Raw genomic sequence first — 24,137 nt, 5'->3', positions numbered from 1 at the left:
ATGGGAGGGTGTGTTACTGAGGATCAATCTATTACCCGTGCACAATATTTAGATTTGGTGTTCTCCCAATCTGACACGTTATATGAGATGTTACCTCATGCTCCGAGACCATCTTCAGATCCAACATCTTCGAAGTCTCCGGACGTACCGCCTGTCGATGGTATTATTGGATCAATATCTCAAACTTCCAATACAGTTTCTTCGAAGCAAAAATATGTTTTGAATACTGCATCCAATCCTCCTTTGAAATCTTCTTCAAATCTTGGTAAAAACTCTAAGGTTAATGTCGTTCAGTCTACCATGGAAGACAAAGCCTCAAATGGTAAAAAGAAGGGTAAAGGTAAAGCAAAATTTGATACCCCAAAACAGGATTCTCCTAATCCATCTACTGATGATGCCTCCAAACGTAAACCTAAGTATCCTGGCCTCATTTTTGAGGAAGATCATTATACTAAGGATTGTCCTCATCATGCGGAAGTTAGTCGGTTATTCAAAGGGACGTTGGCTATACTGAAAGAGCCATTTCTATCATAGCATACCCAATTGGTAGACCAACCACAATCCTCTACCTCTTTAGGTTCTCAGGTTTACATGAGGGGAACAATGCTTATTTCTATTGCCACTCGGTTGAAATATTATCAAACTCCTCAAAAGCAAATGGTGGAAAAAGAATCCATTGATACACCTTCTACTTCCACTCCACCCAGTTCTAGTTCTCTTCATATCGAGAGACCTAATAATGAATCTGTCATCTAACCGCCTCCTAAAGGTGTGCTTCGGAAGTCATCTTATAATCCAAACACTAGAGTTGTTCAACATTATAGCATTGTCAAAGATCTGGCTCAAGCACTTTCGGTGATTTCTGCCTTGGAAGTTCTCCAAACTTGTCCAATGCAGCGGAAATCATTATTATCTGCTATAGGAGGAATCGATCCTTCCGATTCGAATTTGATCACTTTTGATCTAGAAAACCATGTTCCTAATCTTCCCCATCAAATTGAGTTTTTAATTCAATTCATTATAAAAGGGAAGACGATTCATCAGACTGTCATTGATGAGGGCACTTCTACCTGCATCATGTTTGTATCATGTTGGAAAGCCATCGGTTCTCCACCTCTCAATCAGTCGCTAAACACCTTAGAAGCCTTTGATGCCAGAGCCTCCAATCATTATGGTATTCTCACAAGTTTTCCCATCACTTTGGAAGGGAAAACTGTTGAATTAGAAGTAGAGGTTGTAGATGAAAATATGAATTACAATATTCTACTTGGATGACGTTGGAATCATGCCATGTTTTTTATGCTTTCCTCTTTGTTCTGTGTGCTTCGTTTTCCTCATGAAGGGAAAATTGTCAATGTCAATCAATTGTCCTTTTTCTCTTCTGATTCTTCAAATAGCAATGTCCCATATGTGGGAAATACTGATATTCCATATGAGAGCGTGGGGGCAGGTCTTTTCAAAGATTTTGCTTTAATGGGAACTTTTTCTCTCCCACCTCCGCATATCGCCTCGATCAACATGATCTCAACTTCATGTGATCCATGGATTATCCCTACTCCAAATCAAGTTGATTCTTTCGGTGATACTATGCCGCTAAGTCCTTTAGAAAAAGCTTATCAAGAATTTATTTTGGCTTCAGCAACTACTTCTGAAAGTCATAATATTCTTAGTATGCACCTGGACATGTATTCGCAATCTTCTTGGCTTGGTTCTTGGGATTATTTGGATCTCTTGAACGAGATATTTCCCATTGAAGAAAGTATTCTTGATGTTATGTCTCTTGACGAGACTCCCTGGAATGATGCTCATCATCGTTCCTCGTTTCTTCCAAGTCTTAGTGAGATTTCTTCGTGTCTTGAGACTTTTGTTTCTCATAACCCGATGCATCCACTTCAAACACCTATTTTGGTGCACAAATTTCTATCCGAAGGTAATATGGGAAATATTACTGCAACCATGCCAATCGACATTTCCATTAAACTTGGAATTGTCAAGAACATTCACATCGAGGTTTCCTATTCTCCGAAAGAGATTAGGCTTTACACTGACCTTTTTAAATAATTTCTCTATGTCTTCACTTGGTCGTATGAGGAAATGCCTGGTATCGATCCAGCTATAGTGGTGCATGAAATACCCACTTATCCTAATGCGAAGGCCGTTCATCAATGAATCCATCTAGTGCATCCTAGAAAGGCCGTTGTTATTAAGGGAGAATTTGAAAAACTTCTAAAGGTTGGTTTTATTTACCCTATCCCATTGACAAACTGGGTTTCTAATATCTTACATGTTACTAAAAAGTAGGGAACAATTTGAGTTTGTGTTGATTACTGCGATATTAATTGTGTGTGCCCTAAAGAAAATTATCCCACTCCCTTTATTGACCAGATCATTGATGCATGTCTATATCATCGTTACCGCTGACTATTTTACTAAATGGGCTTAGGTGATGCCCACATATAATGCTGACATTAAAACTACTGCTCAGTTCTTCTTTAACCATGTCATAACCCGTTTTAGCATCCCTCAAGCCAATATCACTAATCATGGATCACATTTTCATAAGTACATGATGGTAGAGCTTACTATTCAGTTAGGTCTGCGTCATGACAGCTCAACTCCTTACTACCCACAGGCCAATGGCCAAGTTGAAGTGGTTAATAAAGTCTTAGTTACTATGCTTCAACATACCATTGGGAAGCATAAAAAGGATTGGCATCTCATGTTGTTTTCGAATCTTTGGGCTTATCAAACCTCGGCTAAGACAACCACTAGTTTCACTCCATTCCAGTTGGTATATGGTTTAGAGGCGACACTCCCTATCGAGTGTGAGATTCCTTCATTAAAAATAGCTATCGAACTACTCCCTGATACCTCACCTAAAGAGGAACATTTACTTTATCTCAAGAGGCTTGCTAAAACACATTGTATTACTGTGATGGTTATCGAAGCATAGAAAAAACGAGTTAAATCTCATTATGATCAAACTGTTTCTCCATGATTTTTCGTTGAATGTGACTTGGTCTTGCTGTATGACCAAGCCAATGATAAGTTGGGAGTTGGGAAGTTCGAACCTATGTGGCATGGGCCATACATTGTTAAATGCGTTTTGCAAAAAGGTGCCTATGAGTTGGTTGACTACGAAGGTAATGCATTAGCGTAGCCCCACAACAGGCTTTATCTGAAAAAGTATTATGCGTGATTTCTGTATGATTACTTTTGTACATTAGTGTGCGAATTCATTGGTGTGCATTTTGATTTTTTGGTGTGATTCTTTGCTTTGCAGACATGTTTCCTCTGCTTACTGTGTGTTTCACTCGGTTCACAAATGTCATCAAACCATTATGTTGGTTTTGCTGATGGTGCTTTTCGTAGCACACAGAACTTATCTTCCGCATCTTGGGCACTCTTTACCTCTAATGACGAGTTGATCAATTTACAAGGTATTTTCAAGGGATGAACAACTAATAATATTGCTGAATATAGTGCAGTTATTGAACTGTTATCAGAAGAAGTTGCTCTCAGAATCAGAAATTTGGTTGTTAAGTTAGATTCACAACTCATTATGCTACAATTAAATGGTCATTATTCAGTAAGAAATCCACAGATTTTTCACATGTATCTACGTGTTTGATTACTGAAAAGAAACTTTGATTACATTACATAACAACACATTCCACGAAATTTGAATACATTAACAGATGCATTGGCAAATTATGTCTTAGATAGACATTTGTGTCACTTGTAAAAACCAAACACATCGTCATAATATATGAACACATAAGTAGACAATAGAAACATGCATATGTGTGTGTGTGTGTGTGACTATATCTATATATATATATATATATATATATATATATATATATATATATATATATATATATATATATATATATATATATATATATATATATATATATATATATATATATATATATATATATATATATATATATATATATATATATATATATATATATATGTATGTATATATCAAGTCTGTCAAAGTTTGTTATGTCAAAATACTAAAAAATAGTGTTCTGAGACACATGGCTTTAAAAGCCTACAACAATGCAATTAACACAACTAGGAATAAGCTATTTTCCCACATGATGCTCATGATAGCATGAGACCACTCTAATCACTCTGCCTAACAACCGATGTAGTCTTGCAGATACTCTTATTGTGTGCCTCTGGTACCGCAGTGACACGTCATCTATAGTAGCATACTCTGGAATTCCCTGAGTAATCACTTCCAGGTTTCGCTCCATCTCCATTATAGGATCTTCTTCTTCCTCGTATGGAGCTTATTCCTCTATTGGGCATGCTACTCATTGAACTATCAGGGACATTCTGAGAGGTCTTTATGGTCCCACATCTACAAAATTATCATAAGTAAACTCTCAAACACACTTCAAACAAATCATAAAACTTGAAAAAATCCAAAAAATAAGTTTTTACCTACATCGGTCCATTGTGCACCAGGTGGTAGAGGAAGATCTGGGTCTCCTTTGAAGTTTTTTCCTGCATAGGTATAGTCATCTACTATGATCAGTTGTTGGTGTAACCAACCAAAGAATGGTGGAGGGAAATGCATTCGTTGACCTCCTCCATCTTGAGGCATAATCTCACTCCATCTGAGCAACCTTAGATCTCGTGGAGTTGGATTGTCCACCTCTACCCATTGGTAACAAAATAGAGGAACGTGCTCTAAGAATAATGTGACTAAGATCAATCCAAACCCAAACTGCTTCAATCAACCTGTTTTGCACTTAGTCAACTGTCTTTTCATGTTGACTATCAATCCTTCGCACTAATTAAATACTATTGGAGCAAGACAATCCACTGCGTAATGGAACTGTGATTTTGTTGCCTCATGCAATGCTTGAGCCCTAGCTATATAGGCCATGGTATGTAGAATCATCCTCAAGGGAAGGTTGTCGATCATTGATATCTTCACCTTTCCACTCACAGTTGTTCTACACCTGGGAAATTCCTTCTTATCAAGATATTAGTGCTCTCTCCTCCAATACAAGCTCCAAAGAGTTGAACCCTCTCTCCTCTCCTGGACAGTCCAGTGATGAAGTAGATGTCAGCTACCTCTGGTTCCAATTCTTGATCTCCAATGATGAATATATCGCGACCAACATCCCATAATCCAATGAGATATTCTAGCAGCTCATTTTGAGCTCTAAGTCTCGGGGTCTGAAAGAACTTAAGCAACCCGCAGTCCCTTAAAGTGTCAAAACATGCTTCACTTTGGGTAGATTGGTGGTATTTCACCTCATGGTTTCTCTCTTTCCATTCGATAGCCATATCCATTGAAATCTTCTACAAATAAACCATGAACAATATTATGAAGCCTTTCAATGGATCAAAATTTTGAAAAAACCGATTAATAAATAGGTTTTCTCATTTTATTTTTCGCTTTGTGCCCAACATGAATGTTTGAATTATTTTCACGCTGGAAACACGAGGATCTTTTGGGCTCTGGGGTGATCAACATGGATCTGATGATCAAACCCACGCTGATTTACCCCGATAATAAAAATGAAAATCCTCCTCTTAAGTAATCAAAACTTCTATGAAATGGTAAGAAATGGGATGAAAAGCAAGAGAAATGGAAGAGATCTTACCTACAGTTGATGGCTCACGAAATGGTGTCCCAAATTTTCCACACCACTTGCCTGAAGAATAAGAGAAAAAAGGGTAAAATGCACTCTGCAAATTAGTCAAGGTGAAATGGTAAAATGTTTTTACTTTTTGTCTATTTATAAGTTTTCAAATACATTTTTACCAATATTTTATTATTTTTCTAAATATCGGTGATGTGTGGTTGTCTTTGTGCAGTTACAGGATATTTTGGTGGTAACGATGATCATTCTTGACCGATTCAAAAATTTATGTTTTATCTCTTTTTCGGACTCGTTAAAAATAAACGAAAAAGGAACCCCCTTGGAGTGATATTTAAGCTCTTTTCTGACTCTCAAAAGATGAAAAGATCGTCAAGTAATTGTCTTTTTGAAATCATTAAATTAAATGAATTGGCATCGTCTCAGTATGCATTTACCCCTTTTTCGGGTTGGGATTGACTATTTACGAAAAAGGAACACCTTGGTCGACATGGTCAAGAGGTTCTATCAAATATTATTTTCTACCTTTTCAGGTTCGAGAGACAAATTACGAAAAGGGACCTAATGGAGTTTTCTTTTTCATCCCTTTTTCAAACTCTCTAAATATGAAAAAGACACTGAGTTACTCTTTCGTCGAACTCGTAAAAATTTAAACGACGAAAGACTTGTCACCATGATGAGATCAAGTTTCTCCTTTCTAGGACTCGTAAAACTTACTAGGATGGATCCATTCGAAGAATGAACTTATATGACAATAATATTTTATCCCCTTCGAGCTTGTGATTAAAAGTAATTGGGGTACTCATAAGAAATAATGGGGAAAAAGTGAAAGTGAAACATCTCTTGTATAGGCATCATGTCACTCTTGAACATGAAACTCTTCTGTTTCTCGTGTCAGATTTGGGGTATCCTCACTCAGTCACTTGTCCTTCCAGGTTTGGGTGATCCATTTTTCCTCTCATCTAACTATTACACTTCGTCATCATGACCCTTGGTCCTATGTTGAATCAAATGTTTCCGCACTCTGGAGTCGTGTCACCAATATGTTCAAGAGAAGTCCTATCTGCAGTTTACTACCTATACATTGTCTGACATTTTTCCAAAATTCGGGATCATACTCGTTTATTCCACTTTATTCCTTTTTTCGTGTCGATGATGAGGGAATCATTATGTCCCTCCTTCAATGGGTCATTTCCTAATGGCTTTAGCTCATTATCTAGGAATATGACTTAGAAACTCCCTTTCAATACCGTAGAGATTACATGTCTTAATGGCAAGTTCTTCGCATTCAACAACAGGTTTTCATCATTGGCCTTCGATCGAATGATTCCACGAGTGTTCAACTTCAGCTTCATTTTCACATTCATGGGTTCTATTGTCATACCTTAAGAGCCATTGTCATTATTGGTGGTTTCTCTCGTGCTTGTTAATGGTTCACATCATTGGTCAGTAATCAGGTGGTTTTCTAACATGTTTGACTTTGACACATTCATTTGCATGTTAGAATTCATACTTTGATCAGGTTGGGATGGATCACAAGACCTTGAGTTTTGGATGATATAACTCAGGTTGCGTGGAGTTATGTATTTTTCATGATTGTATACATGTTTCCTCTATACGGATGGTTGTGACCATACAGCGGGACCTTATATCTATGTTGATAATCCTTCTATGTCGGGTGGCTGCGTCCATACCGTGGATCTTAGTCTTCAAGACTATCCTTTTCATTTGGATGGTTGCGGCTATACCGTGGATCTTTTCACATGGTATTTTTCTATCAGGATGGTTGTGTCCATACCTTGGATTCATGTTTTGATATATATGACAAAGATATCAAATATGTATATTTATATGCGTCCTTGATTTGCAGGTCTCCTGACGGTGTTTTTTCTCGTCCTTTCAGTAGTCATAAATCATCTCAACCATCACTCCCTGTTTTGCCTTCATGCTTTAGGGGGCATCTGTTACACAATATTTTGTCACACCTCCTGCACTTTCCTGTGTCATACCCTGGAGTGCCCAAAACTTGACAACTATGCAGTGTACCTGTTAGCTCTGCTATAGTTTGCAGCATTTGATGGATTAAAGCAGGTCAAGCAGTGCTGGTTTGTGTTGTAGAGGGTTGGCAGCTGTTTATTTTATCATTTGCCTTCATTTGCCTTATTCCTCTTGCTCCGTTACTTTGTTTCCTCATTCCTTATAAATTTCCCTCAAGGTTAATTTTAGGGGCAAATAATCGCCCAAAGGCGAAATTTAAGGCTTTTTATATTTTAATGGGGCGAATTTTTAATTAAAAAATAATTTTTTTTATATATAATTAGCCCTCATTTTATTTAAAAATTAATTTATTTTTTTATTTTAGCCCAGGGCGGATAAACTAACCGAATCGTATTTTCTTAAAATCGCCCCATTTTGATATTTGCTCCCGGTTTGGGATAGCAAAATCGCCATTTCTGATTTACAGTTTGGGTTTTCTGATTTGGGAGTGGGGTTTTCTGGTTTGGGAGTGGTTTGTGAGGGTCGATTTGGTCCTGGGAGGTTAGATTTGTTTTGAAATGGAGGGCGGAGCTTAATTTGTTTTCAAATGGAGGGCGGCTCCCTGTTTTCACGGATTCAGCCCGCTGTTTTCATGAATTCCGGATTCATGGTGTATATGGCTCCCTGGGTCCCTGTATAAAAATGGTTTTGAAATAGGTTTTTTCATCATAGTTCACAAATCTAAATGTTCTAGTTAGCAGCAACAGTTTCGGTGCGATATTTTTGCATTTTCAATCCGCTTATTCTTCTCTTGTTTTGGTATCCATGGTTTCTTGGATTTGAACGGCTCATGCCACTGCAGCAGCAACAACAACAGTCGGTACTTCACAGAATTGTTGGTTGAGCGCGAGAAATTAGGCCCCTTTATGCAGGTCCTGCCCATCTGTAGTCGGCTTTTGAATCAGGGTAAGTTGGCTTCATATGTCTTGTTTTTCTTCAAGTTTGAAGTACAGGAGAAGATAGTTGCTGAGTATGATACAAATTTCTAGTCAAAAGAGCTCACATCCAAGTAGTACATTTTACGTAGTTAAATGCATTCAAATGCCTGTATTTGGTCCATCAACAATGTTGCAGGCGTCCAAGAAGTCAAAAGGTCATGTTCTTTTATTTATCATTTATTTGGGCAACATCAAAATTTTATATTTTTTAAATATTCCATTGGAAAGCAAAACAACTCTGATCAATGTCTATAACATTATTTAATCTTGTGATGTGGAGATGCAAAGGCTCTAGGTAATTGAACGAGTGAACTTTAGATGCTGCTAATCCTTACAATTTCCATGTCCACATGTTACCTGAGGGATCTTGAATCTTTATGTTTAGACGTTGTGTAGATTCAAATATTGACTATTGTCATTTGGGATTTAAACTCAATGTTGGTTAAAACTGAAGGAGTTTTTCAATTTGACAGGAAAGCATAACGTGAAGAAAATGGTTCTAACCCTCAGGAAGACATGCTTTAATAGATCCCACACAAAATTTTTATGAGCTGCATCATTTGGAATCTATCGAACTCTGATGGAGTAAGGGTGCACAAATGGCAATGAGCAAAACTCTTCTTGTTTAAGAGATTTGAAGGATTGATCTGTATTGGAGAAGGAAATGGCAGCAATGAATTTGTTGTGCTTGATCATGTGGAGATCAAGACCATTCATGGTCATCAATTTGCATTTCATGGTGAGTGGGAAGTGTTTTCTCTTAGACCCTCCTAGAATAAAATCCCTAACCTCACTCAAAGGGGGAGTTGGAGGACACAATCAAGTGGGTCACTAGCTATCACTTATTAACTCACTCCGCTCTTTAGGCTAAGAAAATTTCGTACCAAGGGGGGAAATCCCTACACTAACCCTAAGAATATTGTTGATATAGCAAAGAAATCTCATTTAGGATTAGTCTCTACCTAACTAACTCAATCTGGGGGGATGTTCTAAGTTTGGAAACAAGAAAATTCTCAAAGGAAAAGTCAGACACAAACGGTGGCTTGGATTAATTTGTTTAATGTGAAGAAGTATTTGCAATTTTTACAAAGCCCATCAGAGTGATCAAATGTCAAATGTCAATCGTGAAAGTGTTGTTGTCATGACATAATGGGTTGGTGAAAAATGCTTACTAAAAAATCTTGTGGAATAAAATTATCTAGCCTTATCTACAATTCTGGATCTGTGTTATTTGCTAAGGTTCAATGTTCACCATTTTGCCCAAAACGGGAACTAGACATGCTTAAACCTTCCACACTCCTCAAAATAGTTCCGCTTACACTATTTGATTTATAAAACAGAGAATGCCAAGCCAACTGAGCAATGGCATGAATGACATTTTTAAGGGTTCATATAAAGTATGCTCAACTGTATTGAATGTTTCTTTATTTTGCTGCCAAGTTTATCCACGTTGACTGTTTTTATATACAACACTGGAGCTGCTCGTAGTATGCATAATATTTGACTAGACCATGTCGAGCATTGCAAAAATTTGCTTTTCTCTTAATTTTACCCATGGCTGAATCTCTGCTTCCACTTATTCTGTTATGTTTTTCAGAGCATGCAATGGATTTTTCATATTTAACATTATCTTGCCATTTACCCCGGTCATTTGGACTTTGATAAACCACTGACAACACGTTTTTAACAAGCAAAGTGGCCTACATTGTTGAACCATTTGAGGAATGATCCAAGATATTTAGCAGCAGTGGATTTCTTATCTCAGAAATTTTAAATATCCCTACGGTTGATGTTAATGGCATCTCTGAAAACACTGCCTTAAGGCTTCTCTCAATTTGTATTGGTGTTTTTGAACAATACCCTGCCAATCCCAAGGTTTTGCTCTACAATTGCTAGAATATTTCAATGCAAATTCTTTCTTATACAAGTTAGAATTAGTGGCTTGCTTGGTTATGAATTTCTTTCATCAAAAGGTTCAATGATGCACACACTTTAAGCCATGACTTCACTACCCTTGAATGTGCAGAGGTGGTCTGCTCATGTTTGGCAGATGCCTCCTAGGATCATCTAGCTAGGTCCTCTCAGGCATGGGTACTTTTCAGGGCCCAGGCAATATCGTTAGACAGTGTATTGGATCATTCTTAGTGATTGATTCCATGGTAGATTCTTCTTTTTACCCTTTTCCTCTTCATCCTGTCTTTTGTAACTCTAGTTAATCTCTTGCACTCTATCCTCTTTCCACTTTTTCGATCTCATATTTAGTTCATGTTCTCTATCCATGTTCTCTTGCTTCCAAAAAAAGTTGAAAAGACAACCTCTATCTCTCAACCTTATCCTTAAGCTTCGAAATGGAGACAAGCAGTGCGTGTCACATTATCAATCCACCAGGTATATTATAGAACTTAAAATATTATAAAATACTTAGTGAGATAATAGACCTGTCCTTGAGCGTCTGACCAAGATACGAAAGAACATATTATAAGAATTATCAGTTTGGATGATATGGTGGAAGCTCCTGCCATTTTTGTGTACCAGGGGAAGATGAAAATTTATTGCATATTACAAACCATCAACAAATGAAGGTATGAAAAGCCACCAATATTTGCTTCCTGCTTGATGGCTTTATTTATATGTCGTTGTAATACCTCTAACTGATTTTATTACCTTGTATTATTGTATTAGCTTACTATTGAGTATTGAGTGATTGACATTTTGTGCTTGATTCTAATAAGCGTTATTAGTACAGTGTGAGCTATATACCCACACCTGGTATATTAGTATTCTAAAGCCATATACCCACACCTCGATATCATTCTTAGTGATTGATTCCATGGTAGATTCTTCTTTTTACCCTTTTCCTCTTCATCCTGTCTTATGTACCTTTAGTTAATCTCTTGCACTCTATCCTCTTTCCACTTTTTTGATCTCATATTTAGTTCATGTTCTCTTGTTTGATCCTGTTATATTTTGTTTTATGCTTTTGGGGTTGAATAGGGTGCCCCTACATATTGGCATCACTGGTTGTACTTCTTAGTCTGTTTACCTATTTGTCAGGCTTTATTTAGACTTAAAATAAAATTATCTTGCCTTATCTACAATTCCCCCAATTTTAAATGCAATGTCCAGTTACACGACAAGATTATGTTTGAAAAAACTCTTACCAGTTTAGCAGTTGTGCCCTCCCATGCGCCTTCAAAATCTCCAACGTGGATAGCATTTTGGAGTGATTTAGCATAAGAGAGGTCTAGTTCTTCTCTCCACATCATTCCTGAGACATCCTTTTCTTATTTTAAAACAGAGGCTGGTTTTGATTTAGATTTATCCTTAACTGACAACACCTACATTTTGGGTTGTATGTGTATTTATGCAAGCGTGTAAGAAACAAACAGAGAACTGCGGAAATTATTGCTATTCTAGAGTTGACTGGCTGTATCCAAGATAGATGTCATTATGAAGCTATATGTTTAAATAGAGTGTTGAGCATCAAACTTCAACTTTCTTTTGATGACAGAAGCAACAAGGTAGCAGAACGCAAAGTAATAGTTTCTCCAACATCTAAGCCTTTAAACAAGAAAATTTAAACCATAACTAATTATAGTTTATAGGAAACTAGATACAGAAAAGAAAGAAATTGTAATAACTACAAACTTTAAAATAGTCCATCTGATTGGTTAAAAAACAAGAAATGAAACAATTAGAAGTGCTGAAAGCATCTCATATCTAAGTTTATTTAAAGGAGCAATACAAAAGTAGAAATCTTCCAAGCTGTAGGTAATGAGATAAAAACTAGTAAACAGTTCAGACTCAAATGTTGTGTCTTCTATGGCATGATATGGTTTACTAGGGCCTAGTAACATGAATCCTTTATCTCTAAAGGAAGAACCCCTCAGAAAAAGAGACACGGTTAACCTTCAAATAAAACAGATGCCATTAGGAGCTTTTTAACTCTTGAAATGTGTTACACTGTTACACCCAAGCTATTGCATGAAAGAGGGGAAAGCACAGTGATAAACTAAAAGTAGCTAATATGGTATTTAAAAATAAATAAATAATTTTTTGGTAAAGGAGAAATAGGTCCAATTGAATTATGAAAATTGGTGTATTCAAAGCCAACTGGCTGAGACTGGTTTTGGCCATTTTCAGTTGAAACTAGTTGGTCAAACCCCTTTTGTTTTGAACTAATCAAAACTGGAAGATCATACTTTTTTTCCTCTTCAGAAAAATATACAAGATGAAGACAATTGCAAATTGATTAATTTTACAGATCCTTCTTTGAAAGTGACTTCAATTTTTTTGAATATAATGGAGTATTTTGATAAGCACCAAGATAATCAACCTGAAAATATCTTTAGCAAGAAGCCAAGCAGAATTTGAATATTTTTCTTAACCAGACCATATAATGGTTCCCCTACATATTAGCATCACTAGTTGTACTTTGTAGTCCCATTTACCTATATGTCAGGCTTTATTTAGACTTAAATAAAATTATCTTGCCTTATCTACATTGTTTCTCAGCCTTATATCTTATGCTACAAAATTAGATAGAACTTTGTAATAAAGGCAGGACAACCTTTAAATCTGAGTCTTGACTTGCAGCATCCTACAAGTTGGTCAGGCTTAAATTTTTCTGTTGGCAGGTATTGAACGATGATACTATATCTATAAAATATATTTCTTCTGTACTAACTGTATTGCCTAGAATATTTTGGTCATTGAAGTTGTGGGTTGGCAGGCTCTAATAGCCCACTTGGAGCACAACCCCTTGAAAAATTTGACTTTAAGAAGAATTACATGAGAAAATTGCTGTCACTTAGATGTCAGTAAAAACAGGTAGGTCTTTAGACTTTTGATCATAGTTGAGAACATTCCTGAGATAACTTTCTTTGACACTCCAGACTATAAAATTTCTGAGAATGCTGCAAAATGGAAAACCTCTTGAGGAAATATCTTTAGCAAGAAGCCAAGCAGAATTTGAATATTTTTCTTAACCAGACCATATAAGATTTTGTTGTTATCACTAAGAAACTTGGCCAGCTTTACCCTTGACTAGTATATCATAAAGGAGATCCTTCAATGAAAAAGGTTTGCTTTGATCATAAAAAGCAAAATGCAGGTTTTGATAATTCTGGATCTGTGTCATTTGCTAAGGTTCAATGTTCACCATTTTTCCCAAAACGGGAACTAGACATGCTTAAACCTTCTGCACTCCTCAAAATAGTTCCGCTTACACTGTTTGATTTATAAAACAGAGAATGCCAAGCCAACTGAGCAATGGCATTCATCAACTCCTATATCTTCAGACTTGATTGTTTCTCTTGAAGTCTCATCTTCCTAAGGCTAGTGATTGGTCAGAAATAAGCCCTGACTTTCAGTAGATGAGATTTTCTCTAAACAAACCTCTTGATGTGGAAGTACTAGTGGCTTTCCTTGACCCTGTCAAGACTTCCAAATTAAGCTTTCCATCTTATTATATTTTAACCATTTATTTTTCACATGCTAAGGGATGGAGGCTCTACCCTTTCCATACTTAGATTTCTGGTTGTTCAAATTTCTTCCTCAGATAGCAATACCCTTTCATTTGGCTTAGCATCAGCTTTTAAGTTTTGGGCATGGTAGACATATTGTAAGCTGGCTTGGGAGGAGGGGACTAGGTCCTGAATCCTGTCAACCAACTTCTGTAGGAAATTAGGAATAATTCAAAGAAAGTGATGTTGTTTCAATGTTATACAAATGAATTATTATATTTTATGTCTTAAAATTTAATAGTTTCCCATTATCATTGTTAAATAATTTTTGTGAAATTCCATTTTGCCTCAAAATTCATTTTCTGATATATTTTCTTTCAATGTTGACTCAACAATTATTTTGCAAAGTACAATTCTATTTTCTATGAACAAGTGAATTTATATGAAGCATATCTCAACGCTTGAAAACTGTTGATGCAGGTTTGCAAATCGATTGGAAATTTTACTTGTGGAATATTTAGTGAGATGTCAAAAGATAATCATGGGAAGAAACCATCAAGGAAAACAGATGTATTATCATACTTTGAAAAGGCTCCATCCAAAAATACACATTCTCTTCATGATTCAAGCTCCTTTGAATAATCTGTTACTGAGAGAGAGGTTAACTCTTGTGGAAATGCATTTGATATCCATACGATGGATGAAGAAATAGGTTCCTCAAGTGGTCAGGGTGAGATAAATGCAGTTTCAACAGAAATTGGTGATGAAAATGTTAAAGATTTTTCCTTGGAAAGTGACACAATCCATTCGCGGAAAAGGAAAAGAGGCCAGTGGGCCATAGGGAGACGATTCCAAGAAAATTGGGTCTCAAGTTTTCCATTTATTGAAGAAATACCTCCTACAAATGAGAAAGAGGTTTTCTGACAAGTTAGATGTATTGCGTGTAGTTGGAAAACTCAAAAGGAAGTGAAATTTCAGATGAAGCTAGATACGGTACAAAAGCATGCAGGAGAGGTGTATGAAAAGAAAATTGTAAATGGTAAAGAGAAATCTATTGTTAGATGGAAATCTTCCGAGGAATGTCGACATGTTGAATATGTAGAAGAATATAAAAAATATTTATTAAGTAAGAGGAAACTTGAGGCAGACGGAGGAACCATCATATCTCTATTTGAAAAGACGATGGAAAGAAATTTGTTATCCAAGACGATACAATTGAGCACTGTATTTCACATCTTATCTAAAGGTCGTCCTATGACATATTATCCAGATCACATGAAATTACTATCTTTTCTTCAAGTGCCAAACTTTCCATCTTCTCATTGGTCTGTAACTAGTGGTTGGGGATGGGCAGGATATCTAGCTCAAGTAGAAAAGGATGATTTGAAAGAGAAGATTGCAAATGCTAGGTTTTTGGCATTGTCTTTAGATGAGGTTACAGCTATAGATAATACTTCATGGATTTGCATGAGCATTTATATGGTTAATGACCATATTAGACATTCCTATCTACTTGGGATTAATAAGATGAGAGAGACTTCTACAGCTAAAAATATTTATGAACTTGTTCTTAATGGATTGAAGGAAAGTGGTATGGATGAATTAATGATTGCAAAAAAGTTGGTATGTGTTGGAGCAGATGGAGCAGCGGTAATGCAAGGAAAAAGGAATGGCCTTTGTGTTAGTCTACAACTATCAGCTTCACCATATATGCTTAATATTCATTGTATGGCTCATAGGATGAATCTTGCATTTAAAATAGTAAGCAAGTTTCCATTAGTTTCAAAAGTTGAAGATCTTGTATGTGAGACTCATGCATACTTTTCTCATAGTCCCAAACGATATTTAGAGTTTCAACAATTTGCAGATGGTATTACGGATGGAAAAAAACTACTGAAAGATGTTGATACAAGATGGATCTCATTAAATGGACCAGCTCAAAGACTATTTAGTGAGTTCAAATCTTTGGTAGGGTTGATGTATGAAAATTGCTATAATGTAGACAAAGCTCAAGATCTTCTTTCTCAACTAACTAATATAGAGACATTATTGACGTTGGCTGGAATTCTTCCTATGCTACATGAAATGAATGTCCTCGTGAAAATGTCTCAGAATCGCACAATGTATATTGCGGAATACACAAATGCAAGAAAGTCAACATGTCTTGCATTGGATAATTTGTATATGATGCCAGACTCTTTTACTGGTCCAGAGTTTAAAAGTTGGACTGAGATCATCAATATAGAAAATACTGGAAAATTTTTGACCTTTGATGAAAAAGGGATACTATGTATCGTAGTGCGTGGGTATATGGTTCCCTTTCATTATATTAGTAAGACAGGACAAATCACCAAAGATTGCCCCGTGTCAAGAGACCAATTTGATAATATTGTGATTTCAATGAGACAAAATTTGATAGAAATTGCAAGATCACTATCATTAGAGATAAGAGAACAATTTCCTCGAGATGAATTGTTGGAGGCCATGTGTGTGGTATACCCTCAATATTGGAACAATTGTCAATGTCGAAGAACTTTAAAAGCTGATTTTCAAAAAAGATTAAAATGTTTAGTAGACCATTTTTGTAAGAAAGTCTCGATACATGGAGAACAAATTGAAGGTATTTTAGATTCATCAAAATTGTATCAACAAGGTGGACGCTTTGCTGAAACAATGTGGAAGCAATATCCTTTTTTGGAGAATCCTAATGAAAATGGTGCTATAACAAGATTATGGACTACTTTAAGTGCTAGCCAATACCTGCAAGAAAACATATTAGAATATTTCAAATTAGCAGATTTGTGTCAAACCATGATTTTGGGATCAATGGAGGATGAGAGAATGTTTAGTGCATTATCATTCTTGAAGTCAAAGTTGAGGAACAAGCTTGATAAACATGTGGATACATGTTTAAGATTATATGTAACAAAGTATGACATTGACAGTTTTCCATATGAAAGAGCGCTAACTCTTTGGCGATCAGATTGTGATAGAAGGGGAGAAAACAATATAATAAATCTATCTAATGAACTTGATATAGAACATAATGTTTTGGAGGCTCATAATGACAGTTCATTTAGAGAAGATCATGTTCACAATGTAGAAAATGAGGACCAAGATGAGAACTGGGAAATTGAAATACCCTAGGACTCTTATTTTGGTATACATGTTCCATTGATCATGCAAAATTACTATATGTCAACTTCAGGTAAAAATAGGTTCTATATTTGTATTTTTCATTGTAACATTGCAGCAACATTATTTTGATGTGTGTTATTTTAAGATTGATGTTTCATATTTAATCATTACATTGTTTGTTTCTTATCTGTGACAAGAAATAAAGCTGGATTTAGTGAGTTTGGGACCTATTTCTTTTCACATAGATAGTGTCTGACTATTATTAAATGATAAATAACAAATTTAACAAGACTTTCAAGTCATTTGCTAGCCATTTCTTGTCAGTCATTTGTCAGCCATGTTTTCAAGTCTTTTAGGTACTAAGTTGTTCGGGTCCCCACATGTCCTTAGGACCATTAAGAGATGAGATAACATGAGTCAGTCCAACTCATGCCCCGAATTTACTTTTTACCTATTGATGTAAGTGTTTTGTTACCACTTATCACCAACAAAATTCTACCATAACATAAACCAACTTGAAGACGACACTTCTCATCTTCCTTTTACATAAATGCTCCATGGATCTCCCTACTATACTTTTCCGAGACCAACGTCCCTTCTTGGTAGGTCTCTCCACCATACCACTAATCACACAATAGTAACTACTACCTTCTATAAATCTCTCTAGTCTCAGTTATTGGTGTCCCTGTCACACTCGACCAATATAATCTTACAGGTCTACTTTTTTATCATATCTTTATTTTTTGTTATTTTGTGTATTTAACATTAGCACCATCCAAGATAAACGAGTTAGTGTCCTTTGGATTTGATCTTTGATTTGAAATGAAGTCGGATTTGATGAAGCTGGGACCTATTTCTTTTCACATAGACAGTGTCCTAGTATTAAATGATAAATAACTAATTTAAGAAGTCTAACGCTAAGCAACAATGGGCTTATTCAAGTACATGAAATTGCGTTGATGTCTAGCTCTAATATCTTAGAAAATTTTAGCAGTTTGTTTGCTGCTTGTTTAGAGGATTTTGTCAAGTTTGAAATTTTTGGTTTGTTTTGGTCATATTTTTTTAGTCGCTTGACTCATTTCATGCATAGATCGACAGATCTAGTTTTATTTTTATAATTATTGTTGTTTTCTTTATATATTTGGTGGTTTGAGGAAAGATATTTGATTTCCTTTCACTTTGTGGCATGATTTCAACATCTTCACCTTTTAGAATATAGTAAAATATTATTCTTATTTTATGTTTTCTTGGAAAAGAATTATTGATATTTGGAAAGGGAAATAAGCCCTAGGTAGCTAAGCGAAGAGAAAAATGGTCTATGTACTAGGTTCTTGCGCATTCATCGTAGGAGACCTATTGGCATGAGACCGACATTCCTTTTATGCAATTACACTTTTTCAAGGCGGAGCTGAGTTTGCTGACTTGGGAAGAACACTGACCGCTGATCATAATGCTAAGGAGATTATAATGTTGGTTTCAAAAACAGGATTGTGAAAATTGTTTGCACTAGTTCTTCTTTTGGTCATATTTACTACCAAATTTGTGTCTTGCTGATTTTTTACATTTGTAATGACCTTGTGCAGAGATGGTTTGAAGAGCCCGATGTTAGAGTGTGAAGACTCTCTACAAATCACAAGGACTACATTTTCTTGGAGGGCACTCGATGTTCTTGGTGTTTCTGAGTCTCTTCGCTTGAAGCGTAAATGGATACAATGGTATGGCCATAACATCACTTAATTTGATCCTCTTTACTAATCTCCTAATATCATTTCAATACATCAAATTGCTTTGTTTTCATGGAATCCAGAGATACGTCAGTAATGTTATTTTGTCTTGGAAATACTAAATTATTTTGTTTTGATATCACCCAGTTTGAGTTGTTCTTTGCAACTACCACTTGATCCTTTAACAAGCATTTGAAATTCAAAGTGCAATAAAGCTCTTTTAGTTTTTTTCCAGAAGAAGATTAGATGTTGCACTTGGTACCATAGGCCTTGTAAAAGGGTTGTACTCCATTTCAGTCTATGGCAGTAGACTGATTTCTAACTGCTCCATGTACCCACATATGATATCATATTTTTCATTTTTGGCTTGCTGAATATACAAATAGAAAATTGCTTAACAATATTGCTTAATTTGACAACAATTTTACTTTTATTTGATACAAGAGTGGAGGTAGTCTTGGTACCGGCTAGTTGGTATGAAAATAATTTTGTGTCACGAAGTTCATTTTTATGTCCTTTTATGGAGGTGGGGTTATCAAATGTGGTTACTTAAGTCTCGAGGATCTCATATGTATACCTTTAACTACTAGCCAAAACAGTTTAATGCTTCTGTCAGATGTTTCTACTTTTAAGTTACTAATTGCATTACAATAAGAAAGTATCTTAACAGGGGCCAGCTTGTGTCGGATGATTTTGTCTTAAATATTAAAGAAAATAACAGGGAGAAATGTATGACACTTGTTGTTGCATATTGAAATTAAATTTTTGAAGTTAATATGCATTTGTTTGTTGTTTTAGGCTTTTGACCACTTGTAATGATGGAATTGTTAGGCAAACTTTATTTTAAAGTGATGATACAGTAACAAATAGATCTTGAAGAAACTCCAGTTGCATTTCACTATAAAAACACCATAATGCTACTCATTACACATGTTAGCCAATGTTGTTTAAAAAATATGTTAAAGGATAAATATCATTTTAGAGGATTTTAGTAAATCTGCATTTTCATAGCTGAGTCAATTACCCATAAAATTATGCCTTACATTATACTATCAAATTATGAGGCTCTCTTACAGTAGAATTTCCCTTGAATTTACCCGAAACTTTGAAATGGTTTCCAAAACACGCAAGGATATGGTTACCTGGGTCATAAATCCAAATGCAGCAGTTACGTGTAAACTTGGAAACCCTCTTTTTATATGTTGAATTTTGTTCCTTTTTTGCAAATTTTTATGTTTCATTTAGAAAGATTCTGCTATTTTTTTTAGTTTTGTTGTTCTGAGTGGGTACCACAAGGTTTGGGTTCCTCAAACCTGCAATTTATGAAACAAGATTCTGAAGAAATGCAGAGAACAACGTTATGTTGGCAGTTGGCACATTTCTGTTTTGGCAACACCTCAGAAAATTGTCAGGGGCATTTCTAGGATGTTTTGTACCTCAAAACGGTTCTGCTACATAAACAGGTGGTTAGGTTGCAGGAGTTTTCAGCAACCTTACAAAGACTTGGTAGGTAATAATATTTGTCTTATTCTGAAGAACTATATTGATAGAATTGAGTTATAGAAAATCTATATGATTCTGCATTTCCTAGGTTTGAGTCTACTTTTGAGTTTGGTAAGCAAAAAAATGTTCAAAAAATCACACTTACAACACACAGCTGTAGCTGGCCTTCAGATACAGAAATATGGCCAAAGTACTGATATGGTCATATCTGGCCATATATATGAATAATACTGTCGATATGTCATGGACCTTATTTTTGTTATATATTGACTGTATTGTATTTGGTTGTATTTTATCGTATTCAGCTGTATTTGCTTTTTCCAAATATAAATTTTGGACTAGACTCTTATTTTGGTCATATTTGTTTTTTCCTCAAATATGGATATTTATGGTATTTGTACATGTATGCACCAAATGCAGCAAACAAGCATTTTGAGTTAGAGAAATATGATTCTCTTACCATATATTCTCAAAGCTACAAAAACTTGAAAATGCAAAAATAATCTTCAGTAGATGTATAGATATAAATTTGTTATAGCCCATGCGTGCATTTGAGATAACCCTAGATTCATCTTGGCCACAATCATGGATCCTGCTTTGAGAGTAGCTTTGTCTCCCCCTACAGGCCCTGAAGTGGCTGTTTTTCGAAGTTTGGTGTCTGCATTAGGGAAATCTTTAAAGTCTCAGCCAATTTGTTTTGTGAAGAAGCTGGAGAACATTCTTGAAGTCTCCATCCCTATTTCATCCTGAAGGCATAAATGTCTCTGGTCATAGCGTTGCATCCCAACTTGCCCAACAAAATGAGTTCAACTTAAGAAAACCTTCTTCATACCATTATGACTTCTCTTAGGATTTTTGGTATGCAAATTACCTCAGTAAATATATATTATTTAGAACTATGTTGTAATTTTTGTCAGGGTTCATGTTTAGGTTCAACTGTCACTGGCTACCCTATTCTGGAAGAGATTTTGCTCTCCTGAAGACATCTTGATCTAACTCTTCATTCTTTGTTTTCACCTCCATAAAAAATCTCTAGTGGATTCATAAATTTTCCTTTTATTGTGACAGACTATTTTATGTGGTATTGTTGGCATACCTCCTTCAAATGGTGTTATTCCTGAATCTCCAATGCACATGAAAAGCTTAGCTACCCTCAAACATCAGGTACCAATATATTGGAGTTATCAATTGCAGCTTCTCAGGGAAAAGACACAATTCAGACATTTTATAGACGAGTAACTTGCAAGTACTTTTGTTACAGTTGGTGCTTAGCAACTTAGTGACAACAATCCGGAAAAGTATGCAGAAAAATTCAACCTTAGGGCAATTATACAAAAACATGCAAGAAGCCTATGAGCAAATGCAGACCCCAATGGTTTATCAGCCTCCACCTGCCTTGGTAATGGTCTTATTTTTGAGTTTGGGTGTTTCATTTTATCTAATTTTCCTCTCCCTTTATTTATTTGTCTTGTCATGTCCCAACCATTTATGCAGGCACTTAAGGAATTGAAAGAGACCACAATTCAGTTGGCCGCAAGTACTGGGAATATGGATGCCCCAGTTGATTAATCAATTTTTAATGTTGACAAGGACGTGGATGACCTGCTTCCTGTTGAGGTGAAAGAACAACAATTGAGTAATTTGTTGCAATCTCTGATGGTGGTTGGCTGCCTTGCAGTAATGCCCATCATTAGAAAGATCCCAACTTCTGTGCTTTAGGGTTACTTTGCCTTCATGGCCATAGAGAGTTTGCTAGGAAATCAATTTTGGGAAAGGTTATTGTTTCTTTTCACTGCTCCAAGCCGTAGATACAAGTATGAACTTTATTCAAACTATAATGTGATTGAATTTAATGCTTGTAATATAGTTTTCAAAGCTTATCAATGTTGAACTGATGGTTACAAAGAACTTTAGGAGTATCATGCTACATTTCTTGAAACGGTGCCTTTAAAGACAATTGCCACTTTCACCATTTTCTAGACATGTTATTTGCTGGCATGTTTTGGTATCACATGGGTGCCTATAGATGGTGTTCCCTTCCCACTACTAATCATGTTGTAACTTGTTAGTCCCAGCGAGGCAGTATATCCTTCCCAAGTTTTTCAAAGGAGCACATCTTCAAGAATTGGATGCAGCAGAGTATGAAGAAGCCCCTGGAATGCCATGCAATATAACAGTGAGTGCAAGACACATATCAAACAAATTTTAAAAATATTACTCAATTCTATTTCATAAGCCCTGCAGCATGAACAATAATAAATTGAACTGTAACATATATTGATTGCAGGAAGCTGGAATTCAGGGGTTCGAACTAGGAAGCATGGGAACAGGTGCAAATGATGGCGAAGTTTTGGATGAGATGATTACATGAAGTCGTGGTGAGGTCAAACACACTTATAGTCCACGGATAACTAGCTCGAGTGATTGCACACCAATTCATAGATCCGAGTCTGCATTAAGTCCCCAAGTTGCAGAAGCTAAACAAATATATAGCCCCCGTATAAGTGAGATCAGACAGACACATAGCCCTCACAGAGGGGAAAAGCATTCGGGCATTCCCCTGGTTAGTCAAGGAAAAAATACGAGTCCAAGTGCATTTGGTTTGAGGCCACATAAACCAACTTCCAATTAGGTGTTTGGAGTCTAAATCCTCGGCTAGTAATCTTTCCCTTGAGTGAGCATATCTTATGTTTAATAGTACATATTTTGTTGGCTTATCATTATTTAATCATTGTGCCATAAATCACTCGGTTGTATTTGGTGTGTCTTCACAAAGAACCTCTGTCCATCTCAGAGGACAGGGTAGACCATATAGTGCGTGTAAAAAAATGTAATGGAAGTCAAGCTTGAAGTATTTCTGTTTTCTTGAAGCATGAAATCTATTATGTCAGTCTTGTGGTTTTGTAGACCCCGGGCATGCCAAATAAGCATGGTGGTATTAAAGGGTCTTGTGAGTGGTTTGAGCTTCATAGAAAGTCATCCTTATTCTACCAGTTGGATCATAACCACAAAGTTTGCAGCCTTTAATGTTTCATTGAAATAAAAAATGTGGAAATTAAACTTGACAAATGAAAAGGAAATGGTAAGGCTCAATATTAGAACTTTTGTAAATGTTTAGCCATTACCTTTAAAAACTAACTAAGGGAAATGTCAAATGATCAAGGATATGTTGAGATGGAAATATCCATTTTTCATGACAGTAAAACATTTAGATAATGGAAATAAAGAATATGTGCATTCAAGTTAAATCAGATTTATCTTGAATGGTTGGGAAGATTTGTTATTATCTTTAATAATTTAAGTCTGGTAAAGCAAATTCAGAAGGAATAATTTAAGTCTTGTAAAGCAACAAACTTGAAGAAAAACAAAGAATATGAAGCCATATACAAGGAATATGAAGCCTGCATGTTATGTTAATTTATGAGTAGTTTTATGCTCTGCAGTATAATCTGTGAGAAAATTGGCTACAATATTCAACAGACAGGACATTATGAGTTTCTCAATTTGTGCTATTATATGCTATGGATTTTCTAACCGATATCTTGAAAACATGGTCTGCACTTGCCATCTATGCCTGAGTTTTGCAGCGGTTTGTTACTTTCAAGCCATGCCTAATGTCATATTGTTTGTTGCAACTTTAATGCAGACAACTAACCAGGAAGGCATTGGGTCATTCATAGAGGATGCTTAGGCATGATT

General features: G+C 35.8%; 1 pseudogene; it reads left to right on the top strand.

Moving 5' to 3' along the window:
- Positions 1-23,481, top strand: LOC149228546 (boron transporter 1-like; annotated as a pseudogene).
- The last annotated feature ends 656 nt before the right edge of the window (positions 23,482-24,137 follow it).

Source organism: Pinus tabuliformis, chromosome J (assembly GCF_031772625.1).
Source record: "Pinus tabuliformis cultivar Carrire ecotype Pingquan chromosome J, CPIR1, whole genome shotgun sequence".
Lineage (NCBI taxonomy): Eukaryota > Viridiplantae > Streptophyta > Pinopsida > Pinales > Pinaceae > Pinus > Pinus tabuliformis.
Note: the sequence above shows the minus strand (reverse complement) of the source record. Positions and strands in the feature narration are given on the sequence as shown.